The 10171-nt window shown below is 44.2% G+C and overlaps 1 long non-coding RNA gene across 1 annotated transcript; it reads left to right on the forward strand.

The window, feature by feature from the left end:
* The first annotated feature begins 2303 nt into the window (after positions 1–2303).
* LOC108638671 lies at positions 2304–5254 on the forward strand. Its single transcript, XR_001920018.1, has 2 exons — positions 2304–2509; positions 2959–5254. It is a non-coding gene; the product is annotated as an uncharacterized LOC108638671 (long non-coding RNA).
* Positions 5255–10171: the final 4917 nt, after the last annotated feature.

Genomic DNA, 10171 nt, shown 5'->3' on the forward strand with positions numbered 1-10171 from the left:
GCAGATTCCCTGGAGTTCTTATCCCCTTTGAGCCTGTAATGGCATGTCAAAACAAGCAATGTTTTACTTCAGCTGGTAATCCCATGGGAAATGTGGTCAAAGAAAAGTCCCGTTCCGTTGTCCTTTCATGTTAATTTGGATAAAATCTGGAATCTTTCTTCCTCTCTGAAGCTTGCAGATGTTCATATCAGTATTTTTGTGTAGTTGCCTGATGTAGCAGCCCCTTGGCTTTCTTTGTGCAGGCTCCAGAGTGGAAAAGCTGTGGCTGTGTCAGTGCTTGTAACAGGCACAGTCCTGAGGTAAGAAGCAACTGAAAAGTTGCAGATGGGAAAATCTAACTTAAATTTGAGCAAACTTAAACAGGAATTAGTTTCCTTGCAACAAGTCTTATTTTGCCAGGACCAACTTGTCTTTTTAAATATTTATTCATTTCTAACCTTGAAGGAGAATAATGTTGTGACTCTTAATATTCAGATGGGAGGAAAATCTTAAGATTATTACATTTGAAAAGGTAAATGTTCCAACACGGTGTGATGCAGACAAGTTTACTCATCACATGGGTTTCTCTAAGCCCATTTGTTTGGCTGAAGGCTAAGGCTGCTTTCAAAGCTGTCAGATGTTTTCTGAGTTCTTGGTAGTGGTTTTCACTTCACACAAGACACTGGGAAAGAGAAGGCAGTTGTGGGCTGACCTGACTTCTAGGTTGACTTGACTTCAGTTCTTAGTTTGCTGTGAGCTTTATTCTTTCACTAAATTTTCCAGATGGGTTAATATTATGCTTGTTTTCTCAAATGAGTTAAACATTCCCTTTCAACTGTATTTTTTCTCAAGAATTACCTCAGTTTTTTTGTCTGAATCTACTGTAGTTTTATCTGGAGGCATAGCATGGAATTTCCTGTTCTGTTTTTCTCTTGATGCTCATCCATGGTTTTGTATCCTTGGTCACCTTACGGATTTAAAACTCAACAGAGCTAATAATGCAACTTTTAAGTAACTTAAAATCTGCACCTGGAAAAGAAACAGCATGAGATATCTCATATTGAGCTCTCAAGCTTTTTTTTGTTACGATATGGCAGTTTTGCACACTAAGTCAGGTTTAGGGAGCCAGTTTGCTCACCTTAGGCCCACTGTTGCCTTTCTTCTTTTTATTGATGGAATGGGCCTAAGTGAGGGGCCAGTCAGCAGTTTGGCTCTGTGGGCTCAGTGTTCTGTCAAATTTGGATAGTGATGGATCACAGTAGGAACCCAAGATCAGGAAACTCTTTTTGCAAAAGTCAAGCACTTTTCAAGTTTGCCAAGTTGGTGGCCCATGAGTAAAAAGGACGTGGGGGGATTTTTTAAGTGTCAGCTTTCTCTGCAAAATACACTCCACTTCTTGCCACAACTGAGGGGTTTGGGTTTGGGTTTTTTCAAGGTAAATTGTAGTATAGTAAAGCCAGAAAATCATGTTTTGGTAAATCAGTTAATTACTAAAGCAGAGCTTAGGTAGGTGAAGTTGTTCAAACATCTCAGGACAGGCTTGGCTGGTTGCTTAGTCCTTTCACCAGAAACAAATAGAAAACTTTATTTTAAGTGACATCCTGGAGAACTTTGCAGGTAAACACAGCTGGAGAGAACATCTCTTTCTGTTAACTTTATAGGCTTATTGTTCATTTGGCTGGTCAGGAAATGGGTCACAGGCAGGATGATAACCAAATGGAGACCTTGAACAACTCCTTTTTTTTTTTTTTTTAAGAAAAAAGCAGCTTTTTGCTGTCCCTCCTCTGCCACCCCAGGGTCAGTGACCAGTGATGGAGTGTTGCAAACGGGTTGTCTCTCCTGAGGACAAAGAGAGGAAGTGCTTCCAGCATGTGCTTGTGGGAGAGACTTACATAATCTTGCAGTTTAAGTAGAAAAACTAACTAAATGGGAATCATTTATCAAACACTACTCTATATTTGTTGTCCTCAAAACAGGCTTTAAGGTAATAGATGTGTCAGTCAGTCCCCTTCCTTCAGATAGCAGTGCTGTCATTCTCTGAACAATTCTTGGATGCATTGCAAGGTGACACAGGGAATTGGAATTAAAAAGGAAGAATGGTTTTCTGGAAGTGACATATTTAATAGGCACTTGTCACTTCAAACAAATTAAGTGGTTCTTAATGTTTAAAATTAATATTGTTTATGGAATTGCAGTTACTGGCCACTCAATTTTACAACTCAAAGATTCTTTCAGTTTGATACAAAGAATTGATCTTATTAAGCATGGCAGCATAGATTATTTGACTTATTAACTTGATAATATATTTGATTTTTTTCAATTATTGCTGTGTAAAACCTAGAACTAGTTACAAGCACGAAGGAGCTCCTGAAGATGATCATTTCCAGGCTTTCTGAGGCAGCTGAAGCCTCAGGCAGGCAGAGTGGAGAAACTAATAGCAAAGGAACTGTAGGGAGATGGAGTAGGAAGAACTCATTTGTCCATGGCACTGCAGACAAAAATGGAATTCCACCAGGAGAGCTAAAATCTGGTATGAAAAACAGTGCATTTGAAAAGTGTGTCCCATCCTGCTGATGTGTTGTCCCCCCATCCCCATGGCCTCATGCCCCCAGGTATTCACCCATCCTGGTTACTGTGACCTGCAGAAAATTATGGAATTGAAGAAATTAAAGGAATAGACATGGAACTGCTGAAGAAACCAGCAGCTTTCTTTAGTGAGCCACAGCTGCCTTCCACAGAACAGCATCTTAGAGAACAAGTCCTCAGCTGCCTTTGGATGGGTGTCTTTGTATTAACTATGTTTAAACTTACATTAACTTATGTTTTGGAGTCTTTTCTGTGCATGTACCTCTTTACTTCTGGGGAAAAAAAGTTGTTCTGCTGCATGGACCTACAGGATTTCTGTAAAAGGCCCCTCTGATTTTCAAGTAGTGGGTTTTCACACCTGACTTAGCTTGGCTTGTGTCATCAAATTTTCAGGAGTATCTGCTGGATTGATGGATGATTTGATGCACACCAGCTTGAGAGACAAACGTGATATGCAACAACACCTCCACACAGTGCAGTTTGTCTTGTCAGCCAAACCCTGATCTCTCATGACAAGAACTGTAAGTTTAGCTGTAGCCTCTTTTCTATATCCTTTTTCTAGTATAAAATCACGTGGTGTAGTCAGGGGTTTAATATAGCACTGCCAACTCTTTACCTCATACTCCAATTCTGTAACACAAAGTGGTGAGTGGGGGTGTTTCAGTAGCAACTATAAAACATCTGTGCCTACTTTTGTAAATGAGCTTTTAACAGTTTTTTTAGGGAGCATCCATTATGGATCAGGAAGACTGGCATGGTCTGGGCCAGACTTGGCCTGAGTTAATACTGACTCCCCACAGTTCTAGATGAGGACTGTCTAGCCTAGTGAGGAATAATTGGTGAGACAATACAAAACCTAGTGCTTTTTAATAATACCTGTTTTGTAATTAGCTGGAGTGATCTCTGCTTTGTGCTGTGAAGTGGGCACTTCTTTGTTTTAACACTAACCTTTTTTTACATAGATGGAAATGAGAAAAGCCAGGACATTTGAAGCTGAAACTGCTGCTGTGTTACCAGATGATGCTGTCCCTGTGCTCATCTTGGTGGTTGGGCAGTTCAGCTCGATTCTTGACATTTTTATCTTTCTAATGGCATTTGGAAAGCGGTGTTGAAGTTTTGTCTGTGTGTCTATGCTTGTTTTCTTATGGGGTGGGGAGTGTGGAGGTACTAGATTGTCAGTGCTAGTGGTTCTGTGCCTGGCTTGAGGAACTGTATCACAGCCCAGCTCTTGGCATTCGTCTGAAAGTCGTATCTTCTGTCTGGTGTGAAAATACTCAGTCAGAGGGGGAAGAAAAGAGCAGCACTGACTTCCAAGATGGGCATTCTGGTAAAAAAAGCCAAAGTATGTTGGAAGGGAGCAGGAGAGGGGAGCTAGTTTCTAAACAGATCCCAAAAGCTGATGGTGCTTGAAGACTGACTGTATTGAAGTGAAATGCCATCTGCACTGACCCAAAAGCTTTGAGTGACTCCAGAGAGCTATTGGCTGTGAATTAAGAACAGCAGGCTGGCAAGGCTGGGCCTGCCCTTGTAAATCTCTCTTCATCTGTTCATAACTGGGTGCTAAAACTCAATTTTTACTAAAATACACTATGCAGATCTCTGGCCAGACAGTGCATCTTACTCCTTCCTGACAGCTTCTTAAACTTTCTTCAAGATACCAGAGCATGAGAAGGTAAGAGACCTGGGTAAGAGGCTGTTTCCATTATTTGAATAAAAACTACATATGATGGAGAGCATGTGATGGAGAGCAAAATTTTTTAAGAACTAGGACCTGAGAGAGCATCTTTTGAGGGAAGTGACAGATTTGGAGTGGTGTGGATTCTCTGCCGGTCCTTCCCGTCCATCTCTTGTGCTGAGCTCGTGTGCAGGTGGTTGGGCACAAAGGCTGAGGGGAGACAGAAGGGAAGAAGGGGGATGTGGAAGAGAAATGATCTGTTGGGAGCTCATGAGACTTGGAAAGGTGGTTGATGGACTAAGGTTTGGAAATGTGTGTTCAAACTCCCGTTTGCATTGAAGCCGTTAACTCTCCGTAGGATAACGAGCGTCCCTCCAGTGAACAGCTCCTGTTACCTGGAACGTGGAATGAGCTTGAGTTGTTGATACACATTAAAAAGTATTTCTGGAGACTGTGCTGAACATGGCTAGTGTTTCTTGCTCTAGTGATGAGTTGTCTTGTTTGTGGAACCAATATGTACGAAAGCAAACTGACAAAACACCAGGTTATCTCGTGACATGACCACGTAGCTTAGGAAGCCAAGTAATGTTATCTTCTACTCTGCAATGTACTTGCTCTCTGGTGCCTATGCATTAACACACATACTATGCAATATCAGTCTTTTTTTAAACCAGTTCACTGCATTGGGCAACAAAGGCCTGAGTTTAGCCTTAATTTTCTTAACAATTCACAGGAAAGTACTTAAAAAACAGCGACAAACTAAAAGAAGGTGAAAAATGCATGAAGTAAAAGCACAGTTCCAGACTGCTCACATAAGTGTCTTTCTAGCACCAAAACAGCATCTGTGATAGAAGCAGCTACTTGCTGTAATAGTTTCAACTTATGAAAACTGTGTACTAGATAAAATTATATTGTGATGTGTAAAAAGTGTATTTTATAGCTTTGGTGACTTAGTTTACTGTTTTGTATATATGAATTTTATAAATCTATTAAAACTTGACTTGTTATACTGTTCTTTATGGGTTTTATCTTTTCACCAGAGTCTGAAGTGACATTTTTTGCTTTATTCAAAAATTTTCTGCGAGAGAAATGCTTTTTGAATAAATTACAGCATGGAACTACAGCTGTCATGCAATGAAATCTCTGTGTAATCTCTAGGTATCTCCCACCTCTCCACTTCTAGGCTGAGTCATTCTTCCTGTGTCCAGGAGCTAAGGCTGATGAGACATTAACCTGTATAAAACTTGTAACTCATTCTCTGGAGTGTTCCAGGAGCTGATTCTGGGGCATTAGCACTGATGGGAAGTGGGAGGGGGGACACAGCTGGAGTTTGCTTATGCATTTGAAGCTCAGCAAGAGAAGATAGTTAAGCCTGTGGAGTTGGCAGCACCTGTTAGAGATTCCTCTCTGCTGTGCAGCATCTGGTAATAAACAGCCATGGGAACTGGACTTGCTGCTTTCCCAGTGCCAGTCCACTCTTTTGGGCTGACTTGTGTGCCCTGGTACCTTGTGCAGCACTGCAGAACCATTGACCTTTGGGGAGTCACCAGTGTCCCTGTCACATGGCAGTGCCATCCTGTGCCAGCTAATGCTGCCAGAACTCGAGCTGCAGTTCTTAGGAATGCTGTTCACCTTTCCTCCCTTGTGCTTGGAAAGGTCACGTCTGGCAGACTTTCGTGGCAAGTCTTAGTTGTTTCTTGTGTGAACTGTTAATGCCAGATCAGTTCCACTGGCAGGGGCACAACTGAGGATACTTCATGGAGTGTTGTTTGTCCTCTTTACTGATCACTGGAAATATAGTTTGGGAATGATTGTCTCTCTGTCCCTGGAGGTGATGAGTACTTTCAGGTAACTTGTGTTGTCAGTGTTCAGCATCTCTGAAAGTGAGGGCAGATGAATTGCAAACTCAGGGTGCACTAATAGGAGGTTTCCAGGTGTGATCACATGCTTGGGAATCTGGAAAGCTCTCAGCAACAGCAGCAGCTCCACATGATCTCCTTGGTCAGCTCTGCAAAGGCAAATTTGCCCTTTTCAGAGGACCAAAATATTCTCATGAGGTGTACCTTTCATAGCTGCACAGATGTTGCTCCATGAGAGCAGAGGCTGAAGCGGTTGGTTCTGCAGGTAGGTTTGCTCACAGTGCCAGTGAATGTCTGTACCCCAGGGAGAGCCTAAACTCCATATATTAACTTGGAATTCTCTTTCCCAGATCAGCACGACTACCTGTTACTTGAGCATCTCTTCAGTGATTTCAATAATCCAACACTCAGAAGATAAAAGGGAAAACATGTCTGTTTCCCCAGGGAGAGGCTTCTCTAAAATGCAAAGTATAGCTTGTATTTTTCCTCCAGTGCACAAGGTGGAATGTTTGGGGAGGTCATAGTAATATTTAAGTGTTTGTTAGAACTCTTTGAGAAGAGAAATTAAATCCTTGTGGTTTCTAGCTCCAGCCTGGTATCTCATTATCCTGTACAGATCTGGGAGGAAGTTTGCTCAGTTATTAATATCAAATTTCTTGCCACTTTTCCCAAGGCTGGCTGGCATCTTGGGAAGCTGCGTGGTGTTAAGGGAGACTTATGAGGAAAAGTGTTCAGGGATTTTTACAAAAAATAGCTTTCCTTTAAAGCCTCAACTCTGCAGAGCAGAACAGACTTCAGTGAAAAGTACCATTTTTAGGGGAGGGAGGTAGTCACAGCCACTGTTAAATCACAAAGTGCTGGATACTGATAATGAAATCTGTGTGGAAGATGCTGGTTTCTCCTCTCCCACCTTTCCAAGCTGTTGTAGGCAAATTCACCCCCAACTAGTAAAGACTCTGGGGGTATTTTTTGGTATTTTTTCCTGTGGACGGTTGTGTTGTATCCCCACTCTTCAATTACAGCAAGTTCTTGTTTTCAGAGTAGGAGTGGAATGTTCTGCCTGTTTATTCTTGGGAGAAGATATTTGTCTTTATGAGCTCGTAAAGCTATTAAAAGACTCTGTTTTCTGCTCTCTTTGGGATTACAGACTTTAGAAGTTGCTTCAAAACAAGTCTCCTTGAGCTTGGGGCAGAAGGGGTGTGACTGAGCTGCTTTGATGGTGGAGGATGCTCTAGGTAGCCACAGGATGGTGTGGTCTGGGAGATGTTCTGAGCCAGAGGAGTCTGACACCAGTCCATGTTGTGCCATTGCCTTGGAGATTGTTACATGAAAACCAACAGCAGCTTCAGGCAGGAGGTCCCTGGTTCTGCTGGGGGAACAACACCCAGGTCTGCTGCCTGCTGCCTGCCACGCAGGGAAACTGTTCCTGGACCTTTTGTAGCCAACTCCAGTCCTGGCTGCTGAGCTGCAAGTGACTTCTGGGTGTGCACTTTAATATATAGAGTACCCTCCTCCTTGCTGATGGTTGATCCACAGCTTGACCTTCTAAAGTGACTCCTAATTATCTCATCTGTATTTCAGTTCCACAGCTTACTCAGCAGCTTATTAACTGCAAGTTATGCTGCCATTCCCACAGCTTTCCAAGTAGAAGTATCTCCCCAGAAACCTGCTGCTTAAAATGCAGGAAATCTTATTTAGGGGTTTATCTGGAAGTTGTTTTACTACTTATTCCTCTGTCAGCTGTTTTCTGCCCCCCTACAACTCTGGCATGTGCAGAGAAGAGTAGGAATTGTGCCTTTGAGCTTTACTTCTGGTTATAACCTTTGTTTTCTGTGTAACCTTGGCCAGTCCTTTTATGCCTCTGAGACCCAGGTTGCCTCCAGTCCTTACTCATACTGGTGTAGTGTAGTCCAGGTGCAAAGTACTACTTAGAGACCCTGTGCTGTAATTTACAGCAGCACCTCTGGAAACCTTTGCTGGTGTGAAGAGTTGCTGCCTCCACGGGAATGAATGTCTTTGCATGACCAAACCCTGCAGTGTTATATTGTAGGAACCCCTCTGCTCCAGCTGCCTGAGGCTTAAAAGGGTTTTCAGTCACTTTTCTGCCTTTCACTGCAAAGCTGCCTCTGGGCTATGGACCCTGCTGAGCTGCCCAGGTGAAGCTCTGAGTTGCCATGCTCGTTTGCTTCTTACCTGGAGCACTTCTGGACAAGCTGAGCAGGTAAGTGATGATTCTGTCAGTGATGGTGTCAAAAATACTGGTTATTGGTCAGCAACAGCTCTTGAGCAGAAATTCCTGCTCTCACAGCAGCACTAAGGTGGGTCTGTAAGTGAAGTGTCACAGGGAGTTTCCCACCTGTGACTTCTGCCAGCAGGTCACTTGTTTCTGTGCCACCCCTGTCCTCTTTGTCTTTGGACTTTTATGATAGAAAGCTGCCCCTTTCCCTTAGGCAGGACTATCACCCTGAGTTTACAGCCTCTTTCTGGAAAGTCTCTAAAGTTCAGCCTCATAACTCGGTACAGAACAAGCGAGGCTGAACAGAAAGCAATCTCGTGCTTAAAATAGTAAATCTGTCAAGGCAACAACCGAGCAAGTGCGGGGGCAGCGCATGGATTTGTAATTCAAGCAGGGTTTGTTTGGAAAATTTCTGCTGCTGGGAAGAATGTCTTGGATGAGAAGCCCCATCACCTTTGCGGCTGCCAGGAGAGGGCGGCAGCAGCGGCCCCGCGCCTGCGCCCGTCCAGGCTCAGCCTGGAAAAATGCTTCCAGGAATTGCCGTCATCGGCCCCGAAGCCAAACTCCCTTTCTCTCCCTGCATGAATCATGCGGATGTGAAGTGCTTGTGTTTCCGGAATCCAGCTGAATTTATTACAGGATCATCTCTTCCACTCACCTGCATGCGTAAATCTCAAGCGTTTCTCAGATGCATCCCAGTGATCCTCTTCCCTAAAATTGTACTGCGGGGTTCGTGCGTGGTTGGAGGCCCTTAAAGTGCACAAGGCAAGTGCTCAGGAAAGCCAAAGTCGTCACTCCTTGAAGAGAAACATCCTCTCCTCCCTCCCAGCTGTGCTGGACCTGGTCCTACCTGCTGGTATTTTTAGACTGGAGAAATCTGAAGTGTAGCCGTGAGCTCTGGGAGTGTTATCAGTGCTGGGAGAACTGGGCATGGAGAGGGTCAGCCTTCCCCTGGTGTTCTGCAGTTACAAAGCAAAAAACCCATCGGCCTCTTGAGCTCTGGCTATAAATAGCCCCAGGGAACAGCGTGCCCTGGCAATGGGAAGGCAGGCTCTGCACTCCCACTGCCAGCACAGCACCCGTTCCTGCTCAGGGGGTGACTTATGGAGCAGAGAAGGCCAAAGGGTGACTTCTCAAGGTTAAAAAAAAGAGGAATGCACATGCAGTTCCCCCTTTTAAGTTAATAGTCAATGAGTGGGTGAATGTTTCCAAAGGTTTCCTCTCCTTTGCCAATCTATGGAGGATGTGAGTAGTTCCAGCTCACGGTCCAAGCCTGGCTTTGTTTGAAGTGAAGCAGCTCTGGAGATCCCCTTGAGAGTCAGCCAAAAGACAGGCTTCACACTGACACTGCTCTTTGTGGCAGCTGATCCCAGTGCCAGGGATCTCTCTGCTTTACTCACTGACTCTGTGCCCGTCCTTCTCCATCTCTCCCCCCTGACTCATAGTGAGAGTCCATCAGCCTTGGTTGTGCTCCTGTGCTCGGCACAACCTCCAGCTCATGGGGCCAGAGCAGAGATGAGCATTTGGAGTGGGGAGAAAGGAGAGGGAGGAATATCATCTGTGCCTGGGACTGAAGTGCTAAGCAGAGGAGAGCTCTGCATGCAGGAGAGCTGCCCAGGTTTAACTTGCATCTGTTTGGTCAGATGGCCCAAGCTTCTAGGTGAGCATGTTCAGTGCTTAGTGTGGACCTGGCTGACCTCTTCCTGGCCAATGTCAGACCAAGTGAAACACAGCAAGAAAATACAAGCTTGGAGTGGGTTTGGGGTCGTGTCAGTTAGACCAGCACAGGAAAAACCCTTAGTGAAGAACTGATCACATCAAAACTGTGGTAGCAAT

This window comes from Manacus vitellinus, unplaced genomic scaffold (assembly GCF_001715985.3).
Source record: "Manacus vitellinus isolate BGI_N305 unplaced genomic scaffold, ASM171598v3 scaffold_12_pilon, whole genome shotgun sequence".
Classification (NCBI taxonomy): Eukaryota; Metazoa; Chordata; class Aves; order Passeriformes; family Pipridae; genus Manacus; species Manacus vitellinus.